General features: G+C 41.9%; 1 protein-coding gene across 27 annotated transcripts in view; it reads left to right on the forward strand.

Annotated features, from left to right (window-relative positions):
- Positions 1 to 2,085: 2,085 nt before the first annotated feature.
- ZFX (zinc finger protein X-linked) overlaps positions 2,086 to 19,407 on the forward strand; it is a 70,239-nt gene continuing 52,917 nt past the window's right edge. For 3 of the 27 annotated variants that reach the window (XM_034950520.3, XM_034950525.3, XM_063601803.1), the window contains exon 1: positions 5,585 to 6,000. The gene's annotated coding sequence lies outside the window, so the exon portion shown is untranslated. The other 24 variants (XM_055106812.2, XM_034950524.3, XM_034950517.3 and 21 more) reach the window with 19 other exon arrangements.

The raw sequence follows: 19,407 nt of genomic DNA on the forward strand, positions 1-19,407 counted from the left end.
ACCCAGGCTGGAGTACAGTGGTACAATCTCAGTTCACTGCAACCTCTGCCTCCTGGGCTCAAGTGACCCTCCTGCCTCAGCCTCCTGAGTAGCTGGGGTTACAGGCACTCACCACCACGCCTGGCTAATTTTTTGTATTTTTAGTAGAGATGGGGTTTCACCATGTTGGCCAGGCTGGTCTCGAACTCCTGACCTCGTGATCCGCCCACCTCGGCCTCCCAAAGTGCTAGGATAACAGGCGTGAGCCGCTGTGCCTGGCCGATAAGGACTAGTTTTTAGACATAATCACACCATCATTATATCTAAATGAATTAACATTACAATAATTTGTTTATATGAGCATGTATCCAGTCAGTATTGACAAAATCCAGTGTTCATATTTCTCCAATTGTCTCATATTTTTAGTTTTTTGTTTTTATTTATTTATTTTTTGAGACAGGGTCTCATTCTGTCTCCCAGGCTGGAGTGCAGTGGCATGATCTCAGCTCACTGCAGCCTCAACCTCCCGGGCTCAAGCGATCCTCCCAACCTCTGCTTCTTGAGTAGCTGGGACTACAGGAGCCCCACCGTGCCTGGCTAATTTTTTTGTACTTGTAGAGGTGGGGTTCCATCATGTTGTCCAGGCTAGTCTTGAACTCCTGAGCTCACTGGCCTCCCAAAGTGCTAGGATTACAGCATGCGCCACCGCACCTTACCTACAGTTTGTTTGAATCAAGATTGAAATGAGCCAGGTGCCGTGGCTTGTGCCTGTAATCCCCCCACTTTGGGAGGCTGACGCAGGTGGATCACTTGAGTCCAGTTCAAGACCAGCCTGGGCAACATGGCAAAACCCTGTCTCTACGAAAAATACGAAAATTACCTGGGTGTGCTGGTGTGCACCTGCAGTCCCAGCTACTCAAGAGGCTGAGGTGGAAGGATCACTTGAGCCTGGGAGGTCGAGGCTGCAGTGTGCCGTGATTGCACTACTACACTCCAGCCTGGGCAACAGAGAGAGACCCTGCCACAAGAAAAAAAAATGAAATGAAGTTCATACACTGCCATTGATGAACATGTCTTTTAAGTCTTTTCTAATCTATTGATTCCCCTCCTATTTTTTTCTAATAATTTGTTTGTTGAAGAAATGTATTTGTTAAATGTTGAATTTTTCTTATAATTTGTTTTCTTATAATTTGTTTATTCTTATCTTTCATTTGTCCTTTAGAGTTTCTCATCAACTGGATTTTGTCGACCGCATCCCTGTGGTTTCATTGATATGTTTCTCTGTTTCCTGTATTTCCTGTAAACTGGTAGTTAGAGCTAGAAGGTTGATCAAACTCAGGTTCGATTTTTTTTTTTTTTTGTCTAGTAGCATTTTGTCCTTCCATCTTGAGGCATATTTCTGGTTTTCTCTCTGCTTAGCAGCCACTGATGATCATTGCCAAGGTCCATTAATTCATTAGATGTTGCAAAATGGTGATATTTTGCAGTCGACAAAATCCAAAATGGTGATATTCTAATTTCATCAGGACTTCTTCATGTATTAGTTGGAATACTTCTATTAAAAGGAAGGTCCCTTCGTCAACTATTTGGTTACTCTGAGGAGTAGATCTTACAGGCTTCATCTCTTTTCCTTCACTAGTTTTCAAAATATTGAGTTGGTTCCCTAGCATTCTCCAAAAGTGATCACTTAAAAAATTGAAATATGACTCTTATACTATCAAATTCACCCTTTTAAAGCATACATACGTCACTAATTTCTAGTACATTTACAAAGTTGTGCAACCATCACCACTAGTTGATCATTTTTAAAGTCTCATAAATTCATTAACATATCCACTATGTTTCACTCCATAGCAATTTTTTTTTGACATCCAAATTTTCTTAATGTTAGACAACCTAGTAAGCTTGGACACTTTCTTCTTTTGCTTTCTGCTATAAGGAGATGTTCCTGGCTTATCTTATACTTTCCTGCTCCAGCCCTGGAATCAATCACTTCTCCCTTTCCTTTGGTGGGAAACTGTAGAGGCCCCAACTTGGACACCAGGGGTGCACACTGCTACTGCTCATTGTTTCTAGGCCTCTATATTGATTTTTTTATCTCTTTAGTGGAGCTAGTTTGTTTGCTGTGCCCTGTGATTTATAATCCATGAAGAATTTGGCTATTATTTTCAGGAATTAAACAATGTCTTGTTCGACTAATGACTCATGTAAAAAGCACTGCTTGAAAATCACCTATTTGCCATTGTTTATTTTAAAATTATTCTCCTTGGGGAGAGTGTGTGGCTTAAGGGCTCAGATGAAAAATTCTTACTTGGCATTAATTATGGCCAACTGAATTCCAACAGAAGATGTAACTTGCTCACGCTAAGTATAACCTAAGTATAAGTTATCAGATAAATGGTTAATTTTTATAGGGCATGCTTAGTTCAATAAAACTAGGGCCTTTCTAGGGGAAGGTAAATATTTTTTAATGTTTGGGATACAAAAAAAAAAAAAAAGAATTACCACAACTTTATTCAAGAAGGTCTACATTTTCTCATAAGCCAATAATTTATTGCTTCTTATTTGAATTCCCATCAGTCTCTGATGTGGAGTGAAAATCAACAGCTTCTTTTCTGACTAATCTTTCTCTGGAAAAATGATTGAAAGGCCTTCTATCGTTTCTGGCTCAAGGACCTATAAACATGTCAGAGATTTTTAGTTAAGTTATTAAAACACTGTCAAAACCTTGAGTAAATGCTTTTAACTATCTGATGTACATTAACAGCTCTGAAGGAACAAATACATTTTAGCACGTAATCAAAATTCCTTTTACTGCTTTGAAACCAGCTATTTTGTATTCATAGCATTCTCTTTTGAAATGTTCTGCTCTCGACCTCCCTAGATAAAATTTCCTTTTATTATGTTTACTTAAGTGAGAAAATGAAAGTACTTAGGAATGTTTTTATTTTGCCTTACACAGCCTCCTTATTCGAGTTCCCCAAGGGCAAGCACATCTTTGTTACTTCCTGTGCCCAGAATTCTAAAGGTCCCTAATACGAAAACAATTATCAAGGCAAGATAGGCTGCAGTAGGTCCTTTAAGTGCAAGATGTCTGGTGCTTAATTACCAAATGCTTTCAAGGATCTTAGGTGTCCTCAAGGTCCTATTGTGAGTACTTTCATATAATGCATTTCGTATTTTGTCACATCAAACAATTTCTGATCTCTGCTGTTTACACTTCCTTTTCATCTTCACTTTATCATGAGTATAATACTAAGTGTACTTCTAGTGAAATGATTTTTACCATTGTTCTTTTACCAGTTAAACAATGTTCTTTACAGACTTCCGTAAATGGGCTTAAAGTACAACTTTACCTTTTTTTTAACTAAAAAAAATATAGTTGACCTTATCTGTATAGTCATCTATAAAATAACTGGACTTTATAAAGTTTGCTGGACTTTAATAAAGGTTTATCTAATCTAATAGAACTAGGCCATCCTTTCTTTGTTTCCCACCAAAGTTAACAGTCTCTTCCTGTATGAAAAGTAATGACAAAGGGCTCTTTGAAAGTATCAATCCCTAAACTACTTGTGATCTTTTAAACTGAGAAAACTTCTTTTTCTTTCATGCTCCTTGGACACTGTTTTCTTAAGTGCTTTACACTGGTGGATGTATAAGTATTTTTGATGGTAATTATGGAAAAACTAACAAGAATGGTGACATTAGGTTTTTCTGTCTTGAACATGCTGCTTACAGTTGCATGGATGAAGTGAGGCTCTATTCTTCTTCTTCTTTTTTTTTTAATAGAGACGAGGTCTCACCATGTTACCCAGGCTAGTCTTGAACTCATGGGCTCAAGTGATCCTCTCGCCTCGGCCTCCCAAAGTGCTGTGATTACACGACTGAACCAGGGAACCTGGCCTCCATTCTTGCCATACCGTAGCATCACACTGAGGCCCTTGGAAAGTACTTAAACGCTGGTTATCAACGTTTTGAAATATTAATGTGGGCGGCCGGGCACGGTGGCTCACACCTGTAATCCCAGCACTTTGGGAGGCCGAGGCGGGTGGATTACCTGAGGTCAGGAGTTGGAGACCAGCCTGGCCAACATGGTGAAACCCCATCTCTACTAAAAAAATAGAAAAATTAGCCAGGCGTGGTGGCAAGTGCCTGTAATCCCAGCTACTCGGGAGGCTGAGGCAGAAGAATCGCTTGAACCCCGAAGGCAGAGGTTCAGTGAGCCAAGATCACGCCATTGCACTCCAGTCTGGGAGTGCAAGAAATATTAATGTGGGCACACAAGCTATTTCTCATTTTTTTTTGATTGAAACAACATTGCTTAGTTTCATTTACCTTTCTGTGAAATGTCTTTCTGTGAAAGTCTATCACAGCCTGATGTAATTTTTATAAACAATGAATACATGCTGTTACTATTTTTGAAAGGAAATTTAATCGCTTGGAAAAATTCAGACTAAAGCCCCGAGAGGAAAATTATCATCCAGTGCATGCTCAGAGATTTCTTCTTACTCTACTTTTGTTTTTCCTTTCTGAAAGCATTTGTGATTGAGAGATGTCTGAGGGAAGGGACAAATTGCATTCTGGGAGTTTTAAAGAGTTATGTCAGGCAACTAAAATACGTGGCCTCTGTATTTAAAGAGATTTCACACCAGTATACTATTTGCTTTATAATTTTTGTGTTTCTTATTGTTTAAAAATGCCTTTAACATTTAGTGCTGTGTTAAAGGATAGCATGCCAGATTCCAGATTAATGTAAAGACTCCACTATTTAACTTTTCCCTAGTAACTTTAAAACAGAGTTTGGGTTCCAAGTTCAGCATGGAAAGATAGCATAAACATTTAAACTAAGTAAAGTGCGAAATACACATTTTTGAAGTTGGTAAGTGCTGTTTAATCATTTTCCCCTTCTCTCCCAAGTCTTTTGAAACTTCAAAAGGCTTGTTTAAGCAGTTTGTTAAAAAAAAAAAAAATCCATACCCAATTGGGCTCCTCTCTATTAAGGAATGTGGAAAATTCATGATTTATGAAACGATGACACCAGTCTTACATTTCACAGGCTCCCAAGCTCTGAAACACGGGTACATAGGAAAATACACAGAAAATTCCTGTTCTTTGCAACGTGCGAAACGTTTCAAAATGCAACTTTGCTCATCTCCCTCCCCCGTACAAACTAATAAAATCACTTTGGCTCTGACTGCTTATTTTTAAAAAGTAGACGGCCTGGTAGGTGCTCTAGGGATAACCCTTCTCCCCCCACTCCACCCCCCTTCCCGCACACCCATTTGGACTGGCAAGCCCGTTTTCATTTTATTTCAAAGATTTTTTTTTTTTTTAAGCGAAGGCAGGGGACGGCGGGGGTTGCTAAATTTATCTTCCTCCCCAGCCACGGGGATGAAGAAAACACATTTACTGCGGGCGGGGGTCTGAGGGCCTGCAAACAACTCGAGCTGGAGCCTCGGCCAGGACCGGCGCGAGAGGCGGTAGGTCTCCAGGGAGGCCCCCGGGGGGCGGCCGCGGCCCACGGGACATGGTGGGGGGCGGCCGGGCCGCCTGCCTCTCCGCGGGGTCGGCCGACCGCGGCCCCGCGCGGGCTTTACGGCCGAGGCGGCGGCGGCAGCGGCGCGTGTGTGGCGGCGGCGGGCGGGAGCGCGGAGGAGGTGGAAAGAAGGGGGGCGCTGTCACGGAGACTCCGGCCGCCGGAGACCCCGCCGCAGCGAGGCCACTGGGCTCCCCGGTCGCGGGGCGGGAGCGGCGCCGACACGGGGTGCCAGAAGGACCCACCGGGCGGAGGAGGGGGCCTGTCTACCCTTCCGCATTTTCCTGGGTCTCTCTCCCGGGCGGTGACGTGACGTGCTGACGGCGGGCCCGTGCCGGGGAGCTGGGCCGCTTTTTGTCAGCTCCGAGCTCGGCCCCTCCTCCCTCCCTCCGCCCGCCCCACCAGCCGGAGCCCGGCCCAGTGCTCCAGAGAAAGGCCGGCCTGCAGCACCCGCCACCGTCGCCGGCCGCCCGCACGTCCGTCCGGTGAGTCCCGGGTGCCGCCGCGGCCGCGGGGCCTAGTGCGCGCACAGCGGCCTGGTCTCGGCCTGGTCGGCGGCCCGCAAGGCGCCCTCCCGCGCTAGGCCGGGCGGCGTGGCGCGCGGCGCCGAGCAGGCCCCGAGGAGGCCGCAGTTAGGCCCGGGGAGGAGCCCGGCTGCCCCGAGCGGCGGCGGAGGCGCGCTCCGTAAGCGGGCGGGGGTTGGGGGAGGGTCGCCCGGTTGTGCCGGAGGCGGTCGAGGGGCCCCGGGTCGGCTCCGCGGCCGACCTGGGGCACCGCGCCGGGGTGAGGCCTGGGGAGGAGGCGAAGGCTGCAGGCGTGAGGTGAAGGCCGCAGGCCGGCCGGGCCGATTTTCGCTATGTAAATATCGGTGGGGGGGGGGGGGGGAGGGACGGGGGACAAGATGGCGGCGGCTCGGCGCCTGCTGCAGGGGACGATAGAGGGGGTTGCCGGGAGGGGGAGCCGCCATCTTGGAGGCGGTGTCTGGAGAGAAAATTCCGCTACAGCCCGTGAGGGGGGGTGGGAGAGCGGGCGGCGGCGGCAGCGGCGCCGGTGACGGGCCCCGGAGGCCCGGCGCGGCGGCGTGTGCGCGCGGAGGGGCGTGCTCGCTCCCCGTGGCGGCCATTGCCCTTGCCGCCATGATGAGCGCTCGGGCTCCAGGCGCTCGGCGGCAGCGCCACCTTCCTGCCTTGCCTCCCGCAGCCCCGTGACTGGCTGCAGTTTCCGCTGCGTTTCAGCTGAGCTGCCGCAGGCGGCCACCGCCGCCGCCCGGACGCCGGGACCGTTTCACCCTCAGCGCCCCCGGCCCTGCGCCTTCCCCCGCGCCTGTAGCCACCCGAGGGCAGTCGGGGCAGGTGGCATTCCGGACACCTGGGCTTACCAGGGCATACGGGACCCCAGGAAATGTTATTTTTGCTTAAGTCAAATCATATGTGGCTGCTAAGGTGCTTTCGATGCAGTTGTTTTTCCAACAATCTTTGCCGCCCCGAGTATCTGAATAAAGGAAGAAAAATAAAGATTGATGGGAAAGTTTTTGCCATTCTTTTGTCCTATAGGGAAAGAAATTGCACAACACGAGAGCGGAGGAATAAAATTTTGAATCATTCGTACTCATTTATGTGGAAACAACTTTCTTGAAAAACGATTTAAGTAGTGATCTGTTGGTGGTATTTTTTTAAATCGAGGAATAAGGGCAGACGTTTTTTATTTTCTTATTGGAGGACAACTTAGTGTGGTGCATATTTATTGTGCATTTGCCTGTCATGGTATTTCGATTTTTCATTTGTGAAGTTTTTAAGGCGGAGTTTCATCCCCTAACGTACTTTTTTGATTGCACACTGTGCAACTTTCTTGATAAACTCGGAGCCTACTGTTAGCGATGCACCGTGCTAGATGCTAAGAAACATTAAAAAGGTTCTTGTAATGCAGACGGTGGCTGCAAGAAGTCTCATGTTTAGAGGTAGGTGGGGCAAGGTGAAATGCAGTAAAGTGAGAGGTACAACTAATTACTGGGATTTCCGAGGGAAGCAAGGTTGCCATTGGAGGATCAGGGAGGGACGGGTTCCTGAAGTATTAATAGGTGGCATTTTGAGAAGGTTACCGAGGGATGGGTAGGACTTTGTTAGGTAGAGGTGGAGGTGGAGAAAGGACGTTTCAAGGGTGAAGCTTCTTCAGTAAACAGTAAGTATTTACAGTTTGGCAAAAGTGGATGGTATAGGTAGGGGAGCGGTGGGAATTCAGGCTAGAAAAGTTAGATTGCAGAAGAGCTTGCTTGCCAGGTGGAGGGGCTTATACTCAATGGGGTAGGCAGCGGGGGTGCCCTCAACTAGAAGAGTGATGGCACACCTGAGCTGCACGTTGTTATTTACTTATTTTTTATTTTGAGACAGGTTCTTGCTATATTGCCCCAGGCTGGTCTCGAACTCCTGGGCTCAAGCCGTTCTCCCGCCTCCCACTGCCCGCCTGTCACTGCCGTCTGTTCCCTGAGCTGTGCTTTACGGTACTTAGTAGTTCCATTGGACTAGGAAAAGTTTCAAAGTTGAAAAATAATGAGAGTAGTAAGTTGATCAGTGTTTTCATTATCAGAACGATTACAAGAATGTTCAGAAGTTAAGCAAATTTTGCTACTTTTGGAACGATGCGTCTCTATTAAGACAGCTGCTCCTTTTTTCTATCCTGATTTCTCATCCGAAATAATCTTTTGCTCAGAGTTGTCAGAATTTCTATGGTACACAAATAGGGAGGGGTTTCTAACATTTCATTTACCATGGTTGAAAAGTACAGGATTAGTGCTGTGGGTTATTTGACGAAAATGAGAAATGAGTATTCCCGTGGTAATTTTTTTTTTTTTTTTTTTTTTTTGAGACTGAATCTCACTCTCTTGCCCAGGCTGGAGTGCAGTGGTGTGATCTTGGCTCATTGCAACCTCTGCCTCCCGGGTTCAAGTGATATTCCTGCCTCAGCCTCCCGAGTAGCTGGGACTACAGGACCCTGCCACCATGCCTGGTTAATTTTTGTATTTTTAGTAGAGACAGGGTTTCATGTTGGCCAGGCTGGTTTCGAACTCCTGACCTCAAGTGATCTGCCTGCCTTGACCTCCCAAAGTGCTGGGATTACAAGCATGAACCACCGTGCCCTGCCTGTTTCCTAGAATTTTATGATGGAAACCTTTAAGTGGCATAGATACCCATTTTCAGTTTTTCCATTTTTCTAGACTGTAACAGGTCATGAGCAGCGGTGCTCCATGAAAGGGCTGGAGGGAATGAGAGTCTCATGTTTATTATAAAGGGCTATGGTTTAGAAAAGTTCGAGAAACAGTGCATTGCATGAGGCTGACTAGAAGCAAGTTGAGAAGGCGGGTTGTGGTTGTTGAGGTGTTAAGGGTAAACATAAACTTAGAAGAACCAGGTGCTTTTATATTTTGACAGCTGGGAAAGACATAGAAGAACTATTAAGAAGATAGAATTGTTTTGCTGCGCAGTACAGCAACAGTGGATGTTCAAGATTAAGATTAGAGTCAAGTTGTGTGATTAAGACAGGTAAGTGTGTAGTTTAGTTTCAATTAGAAATGGTTAAATATAAAATTATTTTTGCCTGAAAGGGTAGACCTTGAAACTTTGGAAAACTGACTGGTGGAACACCTTCGAACCCAACCACCCTGGATAAATAAGGTGTTAGTTTTTAATTTCTGTGTATTTTTCAGATAGATGCAGATTTCTTTTTTTAAAAAAACATGCTCACGAATGTGTTACAAATTTTTTTTTCCACATTGCTTTTTGTAAATGCTTACTCTCATTGCAAATGCTTACTCTCACTTAACCCATTTAGACTGATTCTGTCACTGATAATCTTCTTTGTATTATTTGTTCTTGTGTACACTGGCAATTCCAAACTTTTTTTCACTCTTAAAACTACTCAACGGGTCCTTGAAATCTCTCACCTTCAGCAAAGATTACCCAATCTTTCACTTCACTGAGAAGGGTAGATGGCCATCTGATAAAGAGCCAAGTCTCCCCTCCCTTCCCCTTCATGCCTTTCCTGTCTTCACCTAGGCCTTCCTCCTTTTGCCGCAGGGGAGGTTGCAGGAGGGATTGCTGTCTCACAAGCCCCACTGCTGCTCTGAGCCTGCTCTTCACCCTGGCTGCCTCCTTAGGGACCAAGCTCTGTGCGTGATGCCGTCTCTTGCATCATTAACCTCTCTTTACAAATATTCCTAGGTTTGCTCATCTTACAAAAGCCTCACCTGTCTTCACTTTCTTTTCACCCCATTTATTCTTAAATCCAGTATTTCCCAAATTGGGAAACTTGCACAGCATGTTAACAGGTGTGTTATATAAAAGTGCTCTGTGTTTCAGAAACTCTCTGTGCCTTCTCTGTCTTCTATGGTGGGATTCCCCTTAATTTAGCATTTAATGTATTATATTTGAACTGTGTGTTTATATTTTTTTCCTTCTACACTGTGAATATAGAGACAAGTTCTGATTTATCTTTGTCTCCAAGCAGTACCTGGCATATGGACCATTATCTCTCAAAGCAATAATTTCGGTTACTGGGTGCAGAGAATTCTACGTAGTTAATAGTTTTCAGCTGTTCAAAAATCAGGTATCCAGTCAGTGTGTTTTTTGACTAAGGGACATACATATTAAGGCACACTTATTAGGGCACCAGGTCAAGGAGTAACCCCTCCCACCACCCCTTATCTGATTGGAATATGGCCAGCCTATTCTTATTCCTGCCAAGTTATTTTTCCAGACAACATTTTATAAAACCCAGGTATCTTGTAATTGTATTTTACTCAAAGGAAGTATACTCTAAGGAAATTGTGTGGCCTTGAGGTACACAGCCATTAGGCATTTAAAAAATATATTTAAAAAGTTTTATGGAATATTTTTAAATTACTGAAAATCAGAATCACCCAGATTTAAGAGATCTTAATATTTTGCTACATATTTGATTCATATCTTTTTGTTGTTTAAAGAAATAAAATCTCTCAGATTCAAAGGGTCCCTCCCCATCCCCTTCCTGTCTTCTTTTCCCCAGAAATAACCACCTGTCCCAATATGTATGTACCAAAACAATATCAGGTATTGCTTGTGTGTTTAACTTTACATAAACAGTATCATAACCATACCTTATATATTATTTTTACTTAACAGTGTGTTTTTGAGATTTATCCATGTAATGTGTTTAGTCCAGCAGTTTTCAAAGTGTGCTGCAGGGATTCCTGGGGATCCCTAAGATTCTTCCAGGGGGTCCATGAGGTCAAAACTATTTTCATAATACTTTTTATTTGCTCTTTTCACCCACATTTTCCTGTACACTATAGGAATACTGTACAGAGGCTGCATGACATGTGATGTCATAATAGATAGAATGCAGAAACACTTATGGGAATCCAGCCGTTTTCTATTAAGCCAGACATGAAAGAGATTTGCAAAAATGTAAAACAGTGCCACTTGTTTTACTATTTTTTTTTGTTTAGAAAAATAGTTATTTTAAAATAAATATGCACCCATAAAAAAGAACGAGATCGTGTCTTTTGCGGAAACATGGATGGAGCTGGAGGCTATTATCCTTAGCAAACTAACGCAGGAACAGAAAACCAAATACTGAATATTCTCACATACAGGTGGGAGCTAACTGATGAACACAAAGAAGGAAACGAGACACTGGGGGTCTACTAGAGGGTAAAGAGAGGGAGGAGAGAGAGGATCAGAAGAGATAACTATTGGGTACTGGGCTTAAATACCTGGGTGATGAAATAATCTGTACAATAAACCCCCGTGACAGAAGTTTACCCATGTAACAAACCTGCACATGTACTCCCGAACCTAAAATAAGAGTTTTAAAAAAATCTCAACAAAAGGGAAAAAAGGAATAAAGAAAAAAAGTATTTTTGTGGGTTAATAAGTGCTTTTAAATATCTCAGTTTTAATTTCTAGTATGATAAACATCTATAGATACGACCCACGTAAAAACTCTTTGTGGTTCTTAATTTTTGTTTTTTGTTTTGTTTTTTAAATTTTATTGTGATCCTTAATTTTTAAGAGTGCAAAGGAGTCCTGAGACCACGAAGTTTGAAAACTACTGATTCCATTCATTTTATTTGTATTTCAATGTATAAATAAATATACCGTGGTTTATTTATCTTTTCTTCTTGGAGGGACCGATAGAAACTGTTTGCAGTTTCTGAATTTCAAACACTACTGCTATGAACATCCTTATACATGGTTTGTCTTTCTTGGGATTATATACATATAGTAGAAGTAGAATTGCTTCATTTAAGAAGTCTGTGCATTGTCAACTTTACTGGGAATTGCCAGAATGGCAAATTGTCTTCTATTTGACACTCCCGCTGTGTTTGATCCCGTTTCTCCAAATCACTGCCAAAGGATTAGATTTTGCAATTTTTTCCCAATCTGTTGGGTATAAATGGCATCTCCTTGCTATTTTCATTTTGCATTTCTAAGATTACTAGTGAGGTTGACGTTTTTTCCCCATGTATTTATCGGCCATCAGAGTTTTCTATTAATTGCTTGTGCATACCTTTGGTTCATTTTTCTGTTGGATTGTTGCCTCCTCCTTATTGGTATATGGGTTTTATTTATTTATTTATTTGAGATGGAGTCTTGCTCTGTTGCCCAGGCTGGAGTGCAGTGGCACGTGGTCTGGGCTCACTGTAGCCTCTGCCTCCCAGGTTCAAGCAATTGTCCTGCCTCAGCCTCCTGAGTAGCTGGGATAACAGACGCCTGCCACCATGCCCGGTTAATTTTTGTGCTTTCAGTAGAGACGGGGTTTCACCATGTTGGCCAGGCTTGTCTCGAACTCCTGACCTCAAGTGATCGGCCCTCCTTGGCCTCTGAAAGTGCTGGGATTACAGGTGTGAGCCACTGTGGCTGGCTGGTTTATGGGTTTTATATTCTGGATACTAATTTGTGATTATATACACTGAAAATATCTTTTCCTGGTCTGTGGCTTGGCTTTTAGCTCTGTTTGTGGAAAGTTTTTTATGTAGGACTTCTTAATATGATGGTAGCCAGTTCTCAGTTTTTTTCATTTATGGCTTGTGTTTTCTTATGTCTTCAATACATTCTTCCCTTACCCCAAGGTTGTAATGATACTGTGCTTTTTCATATTTAGGTCATTAATTCACCGGAGTTTTTTGTATATTGTGTGACATAGGAATCTAATATCTTTTTCATGTGGATTTATCAAATGGTTCAGCGTTTCTCCCCACTGATTTATAATGCAACTCCTGAGATAGATCATATTCCCACATATGTATCTGTTTTTAGTTTCTCTCTTTTGGTTTCATTGGTCTGTTTGCCTATCTCTATATCTATACTATCCTGATTTAATAATAGCCTTTTTTTTTTTTTTTTTTTTTTTTTGGAGACGGAGTTTTGCTCTGTCGCCCAGGCTGGAGTGCAGTGGTGCGATCTCAGCTCACTGCAAGCTCCGCCTCCTGGGCTCACGCCATTCTCCTGCCTCAGCCTCCCGAGTAGCTGGGACTACAGGCGCCCGCAACCACGCCCGGCTAATTTTTTGTATTTTTAGTAGAGATGGGGTTTCACCATGTTAGCCAGGATGGTCTCGATCTCCTGACCTCATGATCTGCCCACCTCGGCCTCTCAAAGTGCTGGGATTACAGGCGTGAGCCACTGCACCCGGCCTTAATAATAGCTTTATAATTAAAACTGAGTATATCTTCTTTTCCTTCAGGATTATTTTAGCTGTTTTCCTCCCTTTGCTTATTTTGGGGTTAGTTTGTCATTTTCTGTGAAAACTGTTGGATTTTTATATTTGCCTCAAATTTATAGAATAAATACATAGATTCATGTAGATAAATGCTAATAGAGCTGGGATTTGAATTCTAGGTATGTGCTACTACTTTTCATAAAGCTCTTGCACAACTTTTGTTAGATATTTTTGTTAGATACTGTGTAATTTTTGTTGTCATTGTGAATAGGATTTTCTTTTAGTTATAGTTTCTATTATTGCTGATGTATAAGGATCACTGTTGACTTATATGTATTGATCACGTAACCTTGCTGAACTCTCATCATATTTCATAGATTCTGAGGTACACTTTTCCCCCCTACATCTTCACATATCTGAAGTCAAAATAGATCTTTGATGGTGTCCCATAATCACTGTTGTCTAGGCACCAGTCATGATGTAGTTATCATTGCTTGCACATGCACAAACTTGGTCAGGGCTCTTCATTTTGTCATCACTTTAAATGAGTATGTGCATTGCTGTATTGTTATTTCATGCCAAACAGTAAAACTGGAGGCGGAAGAAATTGCAAAGTGGGTGTCTGCCTTGAAAGAAAATCCCATAAATAATAATGGATCATTTTAAGAAGTGCTGCATCACCAACACTCTTATTGGCAGAGCACAATATTGTTAGCAACAGTTGAACAGTTTTGAGTGGAAGAGCAATCCATAGTAGGACCTTGAATGTGAAGTTGTAGGAATACCTTACCAATTTATTTTGCTTCTTTTTTTTCTGTCGCCCAGGCTGGAGTGCAGTGGCACGATCTCAGCTCACTGCAACCTCCGCCTCCCGGGTTCAAGCAATTCTCCTGCCTCAGCGTCCCGAGTAGCTGGGACTACAGGTGCACGCTGCCACGCCCAGCTAATTTTTTGTATTTTAGTCGAGACAGGGTTTCACTGTGTTTCCCAGGCTGTTCTCGAACTCCTGAACCCAGGCAATCCTCCCGCCTCGGCCTCCCAAAGTGCTAGGATTACAGGCATGAGCCACTGCGCCCGGCCAATTTCTTTTGCTTCTGTATACACAAGATATGATAAAAGTCTGTCTAAATAAGTCTGAATTGTCTTGATAAATCTAGAATGAAAATCCTAGATAATAAGAAAATACTGTATCAGTTTAATTGGCAATGTTTTTTTCTTAGTCATGTAAAATAAGGGTACAGCTTATAATTGGTATCTTCAGAGTCATTGAAATGTAGTAATAACAGTTCATGGCCGGGTGTGGTGGTTCACGCCTGTAACCCCAGCACTTTGGGAGGCGGAGACGGGTGGACTTTGTCTCAAACAAACAAACAAACAAACCAAAAACAAAAAAACACAGTTCATAATCCTTTTGTATATAGTTTTCATGTCTGTGAATAATACAGTTTTATTTCTTCTTTTCCATTCCTTCTTGCCTCCTGTTTCTTGTTCTGGTTTTACTGCATTGACTAATTCCTCTATTGAAGTGTTCAGTAGAAGCATTGATAATGGGCATCCTTCTCTAGTTACTTTAATGGAGTGCTTCTAATGTTTTATCATTAAATATGATATTGTAGTGGGCTTTTTTGAGAGGGGGTGCTGATGATATTTTTTTTTATTTATTTATTTTGAGCCGGGGTCTTGCTCTGTCGCCCAGGCTGGAGTGCAATGGTGCGATCTCGGCTCACTGCAACCTCCGCCTCCTGGGTTCAAGCCCTTCTCCTGCCTCAGCCTCCCAGGTAGCTGGGACTACAGGCATGTGCCACCATGCCCGGCTAATTTTTTTTTTTTTTTTTTTTGTATTTTTAGTAGAGATAGGGTTTCACCATCCTGGCCAGGCTGGATGATATTTTTTAGTTGCAGTTCTCTTTTACTTATCATTTTAGAGTTTCTACTGTGAGCAGGAGTTTAATTTTGCTAATGCTTTTGCTACATCTATTGGCGTGATGAAGTCCATTAATCTTCTATTTTATTTTTAGTTTTTTTAATTTTTCATTTTGAGATGGGGTCTTGCTCTGTCGCCCAGGTGGGAGTGCATGGCTCACTGCAGTCTTGACCTTCTGGGCTCAAGCCATCCTCCCACCTCAGCCTCCCAAGTAGCTGGGACCATAGGCATGTGCCACCATGCTGGCCTGATTTTTTAATTTTTTTGTAGAGACGGTCTTGCCTTGTTGCACAGGCTAGTCTTGAACTCCTGGTCTCAAGCAGTTGTCCTGCCTGGGCCTCCAAAAGAGCTGGGATTATAGGCGTGAGCTACAGCGTGGGTCCTACATTTTCTATTTTAAACTATTTTTCGATTCCCGGATATTCGCATATCTTTGTTATTGCCATGTACTTTTCCTTTTTTATGTAATCTTGTTTGGATAACAAAGTTGTATTAACCTCATAAGATAAATTGGGGAGTATTTTTTTCTTTCTTTTTTTTTTTTTTTAAACAGTTGCTGTTTAATAGAGACAATCTGTTTCTTTTCTTTTTTGGAGACAGAATCTCTCTCTGTCGCCCAGGCTGGAGTGCAGTGGCACGATCTCGGCTCACTGCAATCTCTGCCTCCCTGGTTCAAGTGATTCTCCTGCCTCAGCCTCCTGAGTAGCTGGATTACAGGTGCCCGCCACCATGCCTGGCTAATTTTTGTAGTTTTTAGTAGAGACGGGTTTCACCATGTTGGCCAGGCCTCGGGTCTGGTCTCGAACTCCTGACCTCAGGTGATGGGCCTACCTTGACCTCCCAAAGTGCTGGGATTACAGACATGAGCCACCGTGTCCGAGCGAGACGATCTGTTTCTTAAAAGTAAGAACCCATCTGTGAGATTATCTGTGCTTGGTGTCTTTTGAGTGTAAATTTGTGGTTTCTGATTTGTTAATTGTTTCTTTCATGATGATAAGTCTTGTTTTAGCTGTTCTTGAGTTTTTTTGGTCATTTATACAAAATGAACAATTTTCTAGAAAAATATTAAATTTCAAATGCATTATTATAAAATATAGATTTCCCTGATGACTTTTAAAAACCTAATTTTGTTAGTTTGTTCCTTTTTTTCTGATCAGTATTGCCAGTAACTGCCTTTATTATTGAATTTTTAACATAGTTATTTTTATTGATCCTTTCTATTTCTACTCCTGTGGTTAATATTTTCCTTCTGCTTTATTTGCATTCATTCTGACATTTAAAAATGTAAGTTAGAGGCTTAGCTCATTCATATTTAATCTATTTTTATAATATATATACTAAAAACTATAAAATTTTCTGTAGACTATAATTGGATGCTATTTTAAAAAATTGAAATGCTTTTTTTTTTTTTTTTTGAGAGCGGGTCTCGCTCTGTCGCCCAAGGTGGAGTGCAGTGGCGCACTCTCGGCTCACTGTAACCTTTGCCTCCCGGGTTCAAGCGATTCTCTTGCCTCAGCCTCCTGAGTCGCTGGGATTATAGACGTGCACCAGCACACCCGGCTAATTTTTGTATTTTTAGTAGAGACGGGGTTTCACCATGTTAGCCAGGCTGGTTTCAAACTCCTGACCTCAGGTGATCCACCTGCCTCGGCCTCACAAAGTGCTGGGATTACAGGTGTGAGCCACTGAGCCCAGCCGAAATACACGTATTTATGGGGTAGAGTGATTATGTACATGTATACAATGTGTAATGGTCAAATCAGGGTAATTAGCATATCTGTCACACCAGCATTTATCATTTCTCTGTGTTGGGAACATTCAAAATCCTTTCTTCTAGATATTTGAAAATACATAATGAATTATTTTTAACTATAATCACCCTACAGTGCTATAGAACACTAGAACTTATTCCCCCTATTTAGCTATAATTTGTATCTGTTAACCAAACTGTCCCTATGTCTGGATACTATGATTTTTGACATGAATTGGTTTTTATTATTTAGTTCTAAATATATTGTGATCTCCATAATTTTCCTGTTGCCCATTAAAATTATTTAGAACTTTGTATTTACAGGATTTTCTTTTTGTATTACTGTTATCTCTGTGATATTTATTTCTAATTTTATTGTATTATACTTGGGGAACATTGAGATGCAAAAATCAACTCTGTTTCTCTATACCAGCAGCAAACAATTTGAAAATCATATTTGAAAACTAATATAATTTATAATAAGGTCAAAAAACATCTGATACCTTGAAATAAATCCAACAAAGCATACCAAGGCCTTCAGTAAAAACCTTACTAAGAGAAATGAAAGAAGACCTAAATTAATGGCAAGAGATAACCATGTTCATTGGATTGGAAGTGTCAGTATTGTAAAGATGTCAGTTCTCTCTAAATTGATATATACAGAAATTCAGTGCAATCGCAATAAATATCTCAATAGGGCTGTTGCTGCTGCCACTGCTGCTTTTTTTTCTTTTGGATAGGCTAGTTCTCAAATTTACATGGAAAGGCACAGGGCCAAGAATGGCAAAGGCAATCTTGAGAAAAAGTTGGAAGACTTAACACTAACATATATCAACACTTATTATAAGGCTACAGTGATTAAATTAGTGGGTGCAAAGCCAGATTGACCAGTGGCACAGGATAGAGTCCAAAAGTTGACCTACACATACAAGGTCAGTTGATTTAAAGAAAGGTGTATTGGGATTTTGATTGAATGTAGAGGTTAATTAAGGGAGAAGTGATACTACTAATCTAACATATTCTTTTTTTTCTTTTTCTTTCTTCCTTTTTTTTTTTTTTTTATTTAAAGACAGTCTTCCTCTGTCGTCCAGGCTGGAATGCAGTGCAGTGGTGCAAATTTGGCTCACTGCAGCCTCTGCCTTCTGTGTTCAAGTGATTCTTCTTCTGCCTCAGCCTCCCGAGTAGCTGGGATTACAGGTGTGCGCCCCCATGTCTGGCTAGCTTTTGTATTTTTAGTAGAGATGGGGTTTCACCATGTTGGCCAGCCTGGTCTCGAACTCCTGACCTCAAGTGATCTACCTGCCTCAGCCTTCCAAAGTGCTGGAATTACAGGTGTGAGCCATTGCACCTGGCCCTAATGTAACATATTCAAGAGCAAGATTGCTTTCTCTATTTATTTGTCTAAAAAGGAAAAAAAAAAAAAAAAAGAAATCCCTAGCTAGGCGTGGTGGCACATGCCTGTAGTCCCAGCTACTTGGAAGGCTGAGGCAGGAGAATCGCTTGAACCTGGGAGGCGGAGGTTGTGGTGAGCTGAGATCGTGTCATTGCACTCCAGCCTGGGCAACAAGAGTGAAACTCTGTCTCAAAAAACAAAAAAATCCCACACAGTAGAGTTTTTAATTACTCTTATCAGTGGGATTTTTTCATTCTTAGGTGTTTACATGAGAAAGCTTTTGTCTTCAAGTATATTAATTTTGTACCAGCACACCTTATGAATTCATACCGATAATAGTTTTTCAGTCGATTCTCTTGTATTTCCTAGATATAGCATATGCAAATAAGTTTAATTTCCTTCAAGTAATAATTATATCTTCTATTTCATCATCTTACCTAATTACACTGGCTGGCATTTGTCACACAATCCTATAATAATAGTATTAATGGCCATTCTTAATTTTGACTTTAGAGAGAATACTTCTAATGTTTTACCTTAGGTTTAATAGATGTCTTTTTGTTATAAAGTGATAACTGACATCATTCTCATATCCCAAAACACATGTTCTGACATGAACTGGTTTAAGATTGCATATACTTGAGTATTTTTTAAACAGCTTTATTGAGATAAAGCTATTATTAAATCTACCCTTTAAAATGTACATTTCAGTGGTTTTTTAGTAGATTCAGAGTTCTGTAACTATTATCACTAATTAGAACATTTTCGTCACCCCAAAAAGAAACCCTATACCTATTGGTAATCACTCTCCTCTCCCCGCTTCCTTCATCCCCTAGCAACCACTAATCTACCTTCTGTCTGTGTGGATTTGCTTGTTCCTGACGTTTCATATAAATGGAATCCTATAACGTGGTCTTTCGTGTCTGGCTCCTTTCACTTAGCATATTGTTTTCAAGGTCATCCATGTTTTAGCGTGTATCCTATTTATTTAATTTGTTAACTGTTAAAATATCTATCCCAATTTGACTCAAAAGTTTGCTTTAAATCAAAAGTAGGCGTTCAGTTTCAACTTTTCAGCATCTGTTGAGAATATCAGGCGTTTTTTTTTTTTTGACCTATTAATTTGGGCC

Source organism: Pan paniscus, chromosome X, assembly GCF_029289425.2.
Source record: "Pan paniscus chromosome X, NHGRI_mPanPan1-v2.0_pri, whole genome shotgun sequence".
NCBI classification, from domain to species: Eukaryota; Metazoa; Chordata; class Mammalia; order Primates; family Hominidae; genus Pan; species Pan paniscus.